This window comes from Sapajus apella, unplaced genomic scaffold, assembly GCF_009761245.1.
Source record: "Sapajus apella isolate SASKATOON/1434 unplaced genomic scaffold, GSC_monkey_1.0 scaffold10, whole genome shotgun sequence".
In the NCBI taxonomy this organism is placed as follows: domain Eukaryota; kingdom Metazoa; phylum Chordata; class Mammalia; order Primates; family Cebidae; genus Sapajus; species Sapajus apella.
In genome coordinates, this window is record NW_022436950.1 from 7,139,876 (window position 1) to 7,152,116 (window position 12,241).

Consider the following 12,241-nt stretch of genomic DNA (forward strand, 5'->3'; position numbering starts at 1 on the left):
GCCCTCTCTGCTGAAGCAAACTGCCAGGGTTGAGAGGCCCACATGGCAAAGGACTGATAGCAGCCACAGCTGACGGCTGAGAGGGGCTGAGGCGTCCAACCCACAGCCCTAAGGAGCTGAATCCTGCCAACACCAGCAGCTTGGAAGTGGATCCTCCACAGTGGTGCCATGAGATGAGGCCTCGGCCCCTCCAACACTTGGAAGGTAATCCACGAGAAACCCTGAGCAGAGAACCCAGCCAAGCAGCGCCCAGACTTCTAGCCACAGAAACCGAGATGACAAATGGACGTTGTTTCAAGCCACACACTTTGAGTTAATTCGTTACCGGAACAGATAGCTAAAAGAAATACTGATTTGAGTTTTATGTAAAGATAAATGTAGCAATTAAACTTGCCAAATGATGGTAGTGGTTTTGATACTAGTTGGCTTGGGTTTGAATCTTGGATGCCCAACTTATTAGCTGTGGGGCTTTGAGCAAGATGATCCATTTCTTGAGCCTCTATTTCTGCATCTTTAAAATGGGCATAATTCTCTGCTCATAGTGACAACACAAGGATTACATAAAAAGATTATGCAATGTACTCAGCCCAGTGCCTTTCATATAGTAAGCGAATAATAACAACGGAGCAAGATCCCTTACAAAGCACGAGTGTTCCATGCCTGGAAGTGATCAAGTTGAGGCCAGATGGCCATGGCAGGAAGTGACTAGAACCCTGGAGGACCCCAAAGCCTTTCCCAAATCTCAGATCTGAGGGCTGTGCAGCTGGTCTGGCCAATGCCAGGGGTTGGTGGGCCAGGTGTGCCCCGGGACCCTCTTGGTGTGACGATCAGCATCGCCTTGCCCTGAGCAGGTGGGGGCTATTCCAGTCATGCCCAGCCTTGTCCTCGGATGGCCCTTCCCTCCTGCACCACTTCTGTGTCAGGTGTGTGGCTGCCACTGTGGCTCGGCCCATGACCCCCAGGAAGGTAAACACCCAGCCAGGTCGGAAGTGATTGCTATGGGCTGGTGGCCAGCTATGCGCAGAGGCAGGTCTGAAGGTCAGGAATGCTTCCCAGTGAGGCTTTTCCAGGAGAGGACAAAGTTTTTGGCCGTGGGCTCTCTGGGACAGAGTGAAGGGTCTGTGGATTTAGCCGGGGACACACCAGCCTGCTCTCAGGTGCCTGGACAGGACAGAGGACAAGAGAGGAACAGCTCTCTGAGGAAGCCCAATCTTTACAAGCTCATTGCTGGCAGGTGAGTGAATGGTTTTGCTCAATAAATAAAATGAGATAAAACTAGAGATGGAACAGAGGTTACTGCTGGGACAGGTAGGCGAGGAGATGGGCACCCATCCGTTCACTGAGGAGCATCCCCCAAGAGAAACAGCAGCCTGGGATTTCACCCGAGGGATCCCGCCTGGTCTCGGCTTCAGCACTGGCCCACCTGGCACTCACTGTCACCATCTGGGAATCAGGGGAAGGACTCCTTCCCGGGCCTGGCCATTATGGCTGTGGGGCACATGAGATCCAAAGCAGGAATGGCTGCATAATTGCAGGGCTCTGTGCAATATAAAAATGCAGGGCCCCTTGTGAAAATCGTAAGACTTTCAAAATGACAACAGCAGAGCATTAAAGCAAGCCAGGGGACTTTCTAAGAACGGGGACCTGTGACTGCACAGGCCCACACCCATGACCCCAGCCCTGATAACAAACGTAGATGTAAACGGAAGTGCCCAGGGCTCCAATCTCAGGATCAGGAAGTGACTTGGAAAACAGAAATCATAGCCGTGAAGTGACAGCCCACTGCGCTTTCGCCCCCCAGCACTGTCCCTCCTGTTCAGGGGCCCCTTTCAGAATGACAGAAGGCCCCACCCCTCAGAACCTTCCCGAGTGGTGCACCTGGCTGGCCTCAAGCCAAAACTCAGCGTGGTTCAGATGTGTGGGGACACAGTTTTCTTGAATGTGAAAGTGGTAGGTGATTATTTTCTATCCTGATTTAAAATTTGGGACAGTCACACAGTCTCTGGCTGCATGTAAGTGGGACCTGAGATTCCTGTGCTTGTGACAGCTCTGCTAGCTTAGCTACGTTCCACTGATCAGCAATGCAGTTCCGCGTTTCAGGAAAATCCCTAATGCAGTAAGGCCTCGGTGGGAATGCTCTGGTTGGGACACTTGCCATGTGTCTTTGTCCTCCCTGCCCCCCTCCCCTGTTCTCTCTCTGTCTCTTTCTCTCTCTCTCTCTCTGTCTCGCTCTCTCTCTGTCTCTCTTTCTCTCTGTCTCTCTCTATCTGTGTGTGTCTCTCTCTCTCTGTCCCTGTCTGTCTCTCTGTCTCTCTCTCTGTCTCGCTCTCTCTCTCTGTCTCTCTCTGTCTCTCTTTCTGTCTCACTCTGTGTCTCTCTCTCTCTGTCTGTCTCTGTCTGTCTCTCTGTCTCTCTCTCTCTCTGTCTCTCTCTCTCTCTCTCTCACCACTTAGGCTTCCCCTTTGCCCATCTCTGAGGCTGCCCCTTGGCACTGCTTAGCCTTGGGGAGGTAGAAGCCATTGTCCCCTTGGCGGCCAAGCTTTCTGGTCCATGAAGGGAGACCACAGACCACCTCCCTCCACTGCCTTCTCCTCCCACACCCCTTTCTGGAGCCCAAATTGTCACGGCAACCCCTCCCAGGGAGGGGCTCCCCACAGGAAAGCCAGGGGTTGATACCAATGACAGTGTGAGTAACATTCCACAGCTTTCTGTCCCAGTGGGACTGGGGACGCAGATGAGGCTAGAGACGGGGGACGATAAATTGCTTTAAGAAGAGATGAGCGTGGCGGTGCACACCTGTAGTCTCAGCCACTCAGGAGGCAGAGGCAGGAGGGCCGCTTGAACCCGGGAGTTCAAGACTGCAGTGAACTATGATCATCCCGCTGCACTCCAACCTGGGCCAACTGGCAAACTCTGTCTCTGTTTCTTTTCTTTTCTTTTTTATTCATTGCTTTAAGAACTTCCCTTGGCCTGTGGGAGACCCAAATCTTGCACCAGTAACAAAATAGCCCAGATGTGGGGCCACCCAGAGCCTCTCAGAGGAGACCAAATCTAACCACTCAGGCCTGCTGGCTCTACCAGGGACACAGGAGCTGCTGTTTGTCCCAAGAGGCTGGCGAGCCACCAGCACCAGGTCAGACATTCCGTCTCCCAAGATGATGTCCCTTCCCCATCTGCACGGGCCCATTCCCTCCCGGGTAAGGCGTCAGCTCTGATGCTCTGAAGTCACCCCTTAGCACGACCCCATGGCAAAAAATCCTTTATTCCTTCATAGATAATTACTGTGCACCGGGTATGCATGGGGCTTTGAAGTGGGCCTGGGGACACAGATGGGACAATGGTGGCCCTCAGGCTGGTGGAGAAGACAAAGCAATGATGGGTCCCACACCCCTGAGGCCAGGCCAGAAGCACCACTCCGTGAAAAGAGCATGACACCCCTGGCACCCCAACAACTGTGAGAGATTCCTGAGGCTGAGAGACGCTGCAGCCCAGCTGAGCAGGGGGCTCCATCTCAGCCTGAAGGAACCACCTCGTTTCAGAATCCCCTTCTCCCCACCCCTAAGCCCCCTCTGCCACCACAATGGCATCTTCTGGAGGCTGCTGGGCCTGAGGAGAAACTCCTTACCTTGGCCTGGAGCCACTTCTCCCCACCTTAAGAGAGGTCAGACCAGGGGGTGGAATTCTGCCTCCAGACTGGAGGACCTGCTCCAGGAGGCCGAGGGGTTCAGTCGCACTCCCACTCGCACTCCCACGAGCAACTCGCTATCATGTGAGCTCCCTGTGCTTGGCAGCCATCCTGGAAGCCAGCACCCTAGGAGACCACACAGGGTCTGAGCACTGAGGGGGGCCGTTTGCTCGGGCACCCTCATGGGCTGCTTCTGGGAAACTAGGTCGGGTGGTTGATTAAGGACCTGGAAGCCCGGGTGAGGCCATCTCTCAATCTTTCTGCCTCAACTCACTTTGCCTGTGGATGAGGAAAAACAACAATCACACATTCAAATGAGGAGGGTGGGCATCCTCAAAGGAATGGATGATCAGCGAGGCCTGCATGGAGGAGGAGGCCTCTGTGTTGGGCGTCATTCAACCATCTTCCATCGCTTATTAATGATTTTCCAGGAGTGGGAGAAGACTGAGGGGTATGGTTTGATGTATTATAAAGCAAGGCTCTCTAACCTGGAAAATAAGGAAGTCGTTTTCTTCATGCTTGCTCTAATTGAATGCTACAAATTCTTTAAATAGCACCTGTTCACTGATAGCACATTCCAGGTGAAGGGACAGCAGGGTTTTAGCAAGAACAAGGGAGCCCTGCAGGGAAGAGGCAGGCCCAGTGGAGGCAGGGACAGGGGAGATGCCGGCCGGATGCACTGGCTCACACCTGTAATCCCAGCACTTTGGGAGGCCGAGGCAGATGGATCACTTGAAGTCAGGAGTTCAAGACCAGCCTGGTCAACATAGTGAAATCCCATCTCTATTAAAAATACAAAAATTGGTGTGGGAATGGACCCCTGTGATCCCAGCTATTTGGGAGGCTGAGGCAGGAGAATTGCTTGAACCCAGGAGGTGGAGGTTGCAGTGAGCCAAGATCACTCCATTGCACGACAGGCTAGGTGACAAGAGTGAGACTCCATCTCAAAAATCATAATAATAATAAACAGAGACAGGACAAGTGGAGTGGAGGGGAGGTGGAGCAGAGGGAAGGTGGAGGGGTGGCCCAACCCAAAAAGCCAGGACCCCAGAGGTCCACAGAGATCGGGGTGGGGGCTGGATAGCCACTGCATGCCTCACAGTAAATTTGTCCCTCACTTCTGCACCCTGCACCTGCTGACTGTGCCTCCGCTGCCCTCACTTTGGGCTGGAGCTTCATGTACCAGCACCGTGTCTCCCACAGCTACAAGCTCTGACCGCCAATCATCCAGGAGTTTTTTTTTTTTTTTTTTTTTTCTGTAGAGATGGAGTCCCACCATCTTGCCCAGGCTCATCCCAAACTCCTAGGCTCCAGCAATCCTCCCACCTCGGCCTCCCAAAGTGCTGGTATTAGAAGTGTGAGCCACTGCACCCAGCCCCAAGTTGCTCAGGAGTTTAAAAATGGATATATGAACCGGGTGTGGTGGTGCGCCCTGAAGTCCCAGCTACTCTGGAGGCTGAGGCGGGAGGATCACAAGTTCATATCCAGCCTGGGCAAAACAGCAAGACCCCCATCTCCAAAAATAAACAAATAAATAAAAAGGAGATTTGGCTCAACATGGATAGAACTGGAGGCCATTATGTCAAATGAGATAAACCAAGCACAGAAAGACAAATATCTCGTGTTCTTACTCATACGTGGGAACTAAAAAAAAGGGAGGTGGGTTTCATGATGTCGAAGAGTAGATTGGTGGTTACTGGAGGCCAGGAAGTGAAGCAGGGATGAAGGAGTGAACGAGGATATAAAGATGCTTATTATCACTGAACTGCACACTTGAAAATGTTGAAGATGGGCCAGGCGCAGTGGCTCTCGCCTATAACCCCAGCATTTCGGGAGGCCGAGGCGGGTGGATCACGAGGTCAAGAGATCAAGACCATCCTGGCCAACATGGTGAAACCCCGTCTCTACTAGAAGTACAAAAAAGTCTCTACTAAAAGTCAGGTGTGGTGGTGCAGGCCTATTGTCCCAGCTACTCGGGAGGCTGAGGCAGGAAAATTGCTTGAAGCCAGAAAATGGAAGTTTCAGTGAGCCGGGATCGCGCCACTGCACTCCAGCCTGGCGATAGAGTGAGACTCTGTCTCAAAAAAAAATGATGAAGATGGGCTGGAGGTGGTGGCTCACATCTATAATCCCAGCATTTGGGAGGCCAAGGCGGGTGAATTACTTGAGGTCAGGAGTTGGAGACCAGCCTGGCCAACATGGCGAAACCCCTGCCTCTACTCAACATATAAAAATTAACTGGGTGTGGTGGCAGGTGCTTGTAATTCCAGCTACTCATGAGGCTGAGGCAGAAGAATCCTTTGAACCCGGAAGCCAGAGGTTGCAGTGAACTGAGATCGAACCACTGCACTCCAGTCTGGGTGACAGAGCAAGACTTCGTCTCAAAAAAAAAAGGTGAAGTTGATACCGTTCTTTAAAAAAAGAAAAAGGCAAAAGAAATATCTCTTGAGAAACTAAAAAGAAATGGAGATACCAATTCATTCATTTAATGAGTATGTTTCCTACCAGAGACAGATAATTCCAAATATAGGCTTTCCAAAGGACGAGTGACTTGGACAGTGCCCTTCAAGGGATGCGAGAAGCGTGGGAACCACAGGGGCAGGGACGGGGGATAAGGAGGGCAAGCTGGACCTAAGGCCCTTGACTCCCAGGTCCCGCCCCAAAGTGGCCAGAGTAAGTCCCAAGGAGCCGACTCGGGAAGTGTTGCTCTATCATAAGTACAGGTTAGAGCAACCGGCAGGGTACCATGACAGTGAACTCCAGGAAGGCCAAATCCCTGGTGAATACCACAAGCAGACCGTCAACAAGCAATTGCTGGGTGCTCACTCTAGGCCCTACGTGAGGAGCTGGCAAAACTCCCTGCTCCTCTCCCAAGCCCTCCGCCGTCATTTCAGGTCCCCGCAGCTGCAATCCGCCTAAGCAGATTAAGAAAACTCAATTTACTCCTCTCAGCCGATACGCTCAGCACTGCTGAGCCAAAATAGATTCCCATTAAATCCCACCACTGGGTGAAAAATTGCCAAGTATTTGAAGTTTTTAGAACCCTTAAATATGGGCTTTATTTTTCAGGATGCTCTCAAGTCATAAATCCACTTGTGAGGGTGAGGACAAAGATGAAGACGGTTTCGCTGTCATCTGAGTGAGAAAAACATTCCTCGGGAGATTCTTGAGCATTGGAGGAAAGCCTTCCTTTCTGCCAAGTTCCTTTTTAGGAAATTAGCTTTGGACCTTCAAATGATTTTAAAGTTACTTGTTTCTGGATTGAAAAGGGCATCTGGCACCTGGACAACTTTTCCTAGCGCCTGAGATAGCAGAGAAGTCACTTGCAACTTTCTGCAGTATTCTGGCCTCTTTGGAATGAGTCCTGAATCAAGAGCAAAGTCATTCACCATTGGCCACCTTGGGTTCCAACTCAAGCGTAAGAAATGGAGCTCGGGGTCATCATGAAGTCGTCTGGATATTCAATCTAAAATAAACAGGCTCATCTAGGCTGTGTTTGGGAAAACATTATTATAGCTGATGTGTGTATTCACTGGGGAAATATCACAGAAATTTCCAAAATTAAGTAGCATGCACGGATAGCCAGCATCTTCTCATGGGAACAGTGCTGAGGTCCTGCCAGGTTAAAAGCTTCTGATGTGCGTCCTCCTCCCTTTCCCAGCCTTCACTAGGCATCAGTGTGCGCCGCTCTTCTCCATAAGCTGTCCCCACCGGAGACCCACGGCCAGCGCGAGCCGGGCTCAGACACAGAGCTACCCGGTGGCTACCTGGCGGGCCAAGCGGTTCTTCCTAGAAACCTAGGCTGGGCCATTATCTACCGTTGCTCCCCCTCCAAATTCTCTGTAATCTTCAAGGCTGTTTTCTTGAGAAAGGCTATTTGCTTTAAAAGTTGGAATTGTATTTATTTGTTTACTTCTTTATTTGAGACAGGGTCTTGCTCTGTCGCTCAGGCTGGAGTGCAGTGGTGGGTTCGTGACTCATTGCAGCCTTGACCTCTCAGGCTCAAGAGATCCTCCCATCTCAGCCTCCCAAGGAGCTGAGACCCACAGGTATGCACCATCACGCCTGGCTAATTTTTGTATTTTTTGTAAAAATGGGGTTTGGCCGTGTTGACCAGGCCGGTCTGGAATCCCTGGGCTGAAGCAGTCCACTCCCAAAGTGCTGGGATTACAAGCATGAGCCACTGCACCTGACCCAACATGTTTTAAATGAAAGGTGGTGAGAAACAGTTTAGAAATCACGCTCCTAAGCACTTTGCTGGAGCCGGGCTGCCTGGGTTTGAATCCTGCCTCCACCACCTGCTGGCTCTGTGACCCTGGATGAGTGTTTAACCTCTCTGACCCACCATGCTCCATGTCCTCCTTTGTAAAAGTGAAATAAATAGGGCGAGTACAGTAAAGATCATACAGAATCGCCATGAGTGTTCAGTGAGATGGTGCATAGATAGGTCTTGGCCCTGGTGAAATTTTAGCTATTATTATCCTGATATGGCTTGAGAAAGAAAACAGATCACTTTTTCCAATACGAAAGTTAACTTTCAGTAGCATTTATCAGTGAATGTATCAGTGCACATAGTTAGAGGATTGAATACTAAACAGGAATGTGTACATAAGAACTCTCAAATATAAAGAGAACTGGTGGCCAGGCGTGGTGGCTCATGCCTGCAATCCCAGCACTTTGGGAGGCCGAGGTGGGTGGATCACCTGAGGTCAGGAGTTCAAGACCAGCCTGACCAACATGGAGAAACCCTGTCTCTACTTAAAATACAAAATTAGCCAGGAGTGGTGGCACATGCCTGTAATCCCAGCTACTCAGGAGGCTGAGGCAGGAGAATCACTTGAACCCAGGAGGTGGAGGCTGTGATGAGCCAAGATCATGCCACTGCCCTCCAGCCCGGGCAACAAGAGCAAAACTGCATCTCAAATAAACAAATAAATAAAAATAAAGAGAACGGGCTGCCTGGGACGATTCACCAAACCAGCTCCACGTGCTCTGTGCTTGGCTAACTTGGAGACAGCCCCTTCTTCTGGTGATGCCACTCAAGCCTACCTGTCATCACCCCAGAAGCCTCTACAACCCCCAAATCTCCCTTGAGGCACCTGCACATTAGACCCAATGATGACTTCCCTCCAGTGAATAAAAGTTCTTGAGAAGTGAAGGCATTTTTTCCAGCAAAACCCTGATGTTTCAAATTTTTCAAAAACTGGCTTGGTAAATGCTGGTGTGGAAAGAGTTTTGGGGAACCCAATAATGATGAACCCCAAAGAGCTGGGGTTAGCTTTCAATTGCTGCTGTCACAAATTACCACAAACAGTGGCTTAAAACAACGCAGGCCAGGCGAGGTGGCTCACGCCTGTAATCCCAGTATTTTGGGAAGCCGATGTGGGCAGATCACTTGAGGTCAAGACTTCAAGACCAGCCTGACCAACATGGCGAAAGCCCGTCTCTACAAAAACTACAAAAATTAGCCAGATGTGATGGTGGATGCCTGTAATTCCAGCTACTCAGAAGGTTGAGGCAGGAGAATCACTTGAACCCAGGAGGCAGAGGATGCAGTGAGCTGAGATCATGCTACTGCACTCCAGCCTAAGTGACAGAGCAAGACTCTATCTCAAAAACAAAAACAAAAAAACAATGCAAATGTGTCATCTTAAAATTCTGGAAGACAAGAAGCCCAACGTGGCTCTCACTGGGCTAAATCCATGGTGCTGGCAGGGCTGGTTCCTTCTGAAAGCTCTGAGAACAGATCTGTTTCCTGCCTTTTCCAGCCTCCAGAGGCTGCCCGCACTCCTTGGCTTGTGGCCTCTTCCTCCATCCTCAAAGCCAGCAGCGCAGCATCTTAAAACCTCTCTGACTCTTCTGCCTTCCTCTTATAAGGAACTTTGTATATACTGAGTACACCTGGATACTCTGGGATAATCTCCCCATCTCAAGATGCTTAACTTTTTGCCACAGAAGGTAGCCTGTAAGCACACGGGCATCCATGCTGGAAGGAGTGGTTCTGTGGGTCAGGAGAGCCTCACCTTCCTAGCCGAGAACCTGGGCAGAATTGATTGGTGGAGTGGCTGCTTCCTGCCGGTGCTCAGGGCTGTGTTTTGGAGGTGTAGACACAACCCCAGCGCATTGCTCCAACCTCACTGTACTCTCCCTGTGGGAACACATCTGAGGAGTGGCCCTGCCAGCTCCAGCCCTCCCATCTGTAACCATGGGGCACTCAGAGCCCCATAGCCAGCTGGGAGCTTACCAGTCAGTATCCCAGAAATAGCACACTGGGGGCATCCATGTATTGGTGCTGACCCATGCTAATGGCTGCCTGCAGAATCTGTTGAGGATGAGACCCAGTCTAGGTTGGAAGGGAAAGTGTGCCATGGTAGATTAGTAATGTCTGTCACAACGAAGGAGTAACGAAAGGTGGTCCATGTGCATGTAACCTGCCGTTCCCACTAGGAAGGAAGTGTCTTTCTTTGGTATAAATTTAGGGGGTACAAGTGCATTTTGTTACATGGATACATTGCACGGTGGCAAAGTCTGGGCTTTTGGTGTAACCATCACCCAAATTTTGTACATTATACCCGTTAAGTAATTTCTCACTCCTCACCCGCTCCCAGCCTCCCACCCTCCCACCCTTTGGAGTCCTCAGTGTCTGTCAGTCTCCACTCGAAGTCCATGTGTACACATTATTTAGCTCCCACTTACAAGGAAGAACGTGTGGTATTTGACTTTCTGAGTTATCTCACTTAAGATAATGGCTTCCAGTTCCACCTGTGTTGCTGCAGAAGTCACGGTTTCATTCTTTGTACGGCTGCGTAGTATTCCACGGTGTCTATCTACTGCATTTTCTGTATCCAGTCATCCAGGGAGGGACACAGGTTGATTCCACGTTTGTTGTTGTGAACGGTGCTGTGGCGAACATGTAAGTGCAGGTATCTTTTTGATATAATGATTTATTTTCCTTTGGGTAGATATCCAGGAGGAGATTGCTTGATTGGATGGTAGCTCTATTTTAAGTCCTTTGAGAAATCCTCATACTGTTTTCCATAGAGGCTGTGCTAATTTACATTCCCATCAGCCATGTATATGTGTCTGGGCAGGGAGGGGGCCTTTATGAGCAACCAGGTGCTTGGGAACCCAGGGGACGACCTGCGCCTTATCTGTGTGACTCTGAGCAGGTGTACTGGTGGAGGCTCTGCTTCTTCCTCTTTAAAATGACAGGCTGGGGGCGGTGGCTCACGCCTGAAATCCCAGTACTTTAGAAGGCTGAGACGGGCAGATCACCTGATGTCGGGAGTTCGAGAACAGCAGCCTGACCAACATGGAGAAACCCCGTCTCTACTAAAAATACAAAATTAGCTGGGTGTGATGGCACATGCCTGTAAACCCAGCTACTCGGGAGGCTGAGGCAGGAGAACTGCTTGAACCTAGGAGGCAGAGGTTGTGATGAGCTGAGATCACGCCATTGCACTCCAGCCTGGGCGACAAGTGAAACTCCATCTCGAAAAAATAGAAATAAAATAAAATAAAATGAGAAACACTAATCAGGTCCTTCCGAGTTCCCTGAGTGGATGACAGGGTTGCAAATGGGAGGGGGTGCCACTTGCCACCTGTCACAAATGGCCTGCGTCTGTGGGTCAGAGGTCTAAGTGCCCTGGCTCTGAGATGGTCCCTGTTTTGGTCACCTCTGCCATGCTGAGCAGTCCTGGATGCCCTGCTTCCCCAGGGGCCATGTTCTGACTGGAGGGGACTCATCCACTTGTGTGGGGGAAGAGGGAAAGGCTGGAAGAAAGTGACCAGGCTAGACAGACCCCACGTGAAAGGCGCCTGCGGTAGCCGGCCCAGTCCTGGGAGGCATGGGGGAGACCGAGCCTCTGGGATGGGACTCAGAGTCAGGGCTCTGGGGGTTGGAGGCAGCTGTCAGTGGCACCCTGGGCACACTCACGGTGGAAGCTGACAGCCCAGCACCCAGCATACTGCTCACTCAAATTCATTCAACCAGCGACTCCAGGATTGAGGGAGGGGCCGGGAAAAGGCCTTTGCTTCAGCAAGTGTCCGTGCAGCCCTGAAGAAAGGCCCCCAGCAGGGTGAGGAAGGGAAACTGAGGCGAAGCCCAGCCTGATCCTCAGCAATGGGGAGTGGGTGGAGAGGGAGCAGGAGGAAGGGGAAGGGAAGGGAGGAGCCAGGGAAGGCGTTGGGCTGCATCCTAAACACCTTAAGGAGTGTTGTGAGCATGGGTGTGACATAATGCACTATGTGTTTTCCCACAACGAACCAAGTTTGGGTGTTTTCTGGGCTTCCCAGCAGTCACCTCATCTTTCTGCCCTGATGGCCTATCTAGACCGGAGGTGGGCCCTGGAGGGCAGTGCGGCTTCCAGGGCTTGAAGGGCGGCTCCTAGCCCAGATCAGCCTGGAGTCCAGACCAGAAGTGCTGCTGCTGCTGTGACCATGGGCTGGGGAAGGGCTGGAGGAGGCCGCGAGAGGGCAGCGGCTGTCCCAATGACATGCTCAGGTGTGCAGGCCCAGTGGAAAGCGGGGAGCGTGGGAGGGGTCCTTGGGAAGCAG

At 51.3% G+C, this 12,241-nt stretch overlaps 1 protein-coding gene across 1 annotated transcript in view; it reads left to right on the top strand.

Moving 5' to 3' along the window:
- Positions 1–1,015: 1,015 nt before the first annotated feature.
- Positions 1,016–12,241, top strand: part of LOC116551634 (ephexin-1-like) — a 39,478-nt gene continuing 28,252 nt past the window's right edge. Inside the window, exon 1 of the mRNA XM_032277888.1 lies at positions 1,016–1,234. The gene's annotated coding sequence lies outside the window, so the exon portion shown is untranslated. The remainder of the gene's footprint in view (positions 1,235–12,241) is intronic.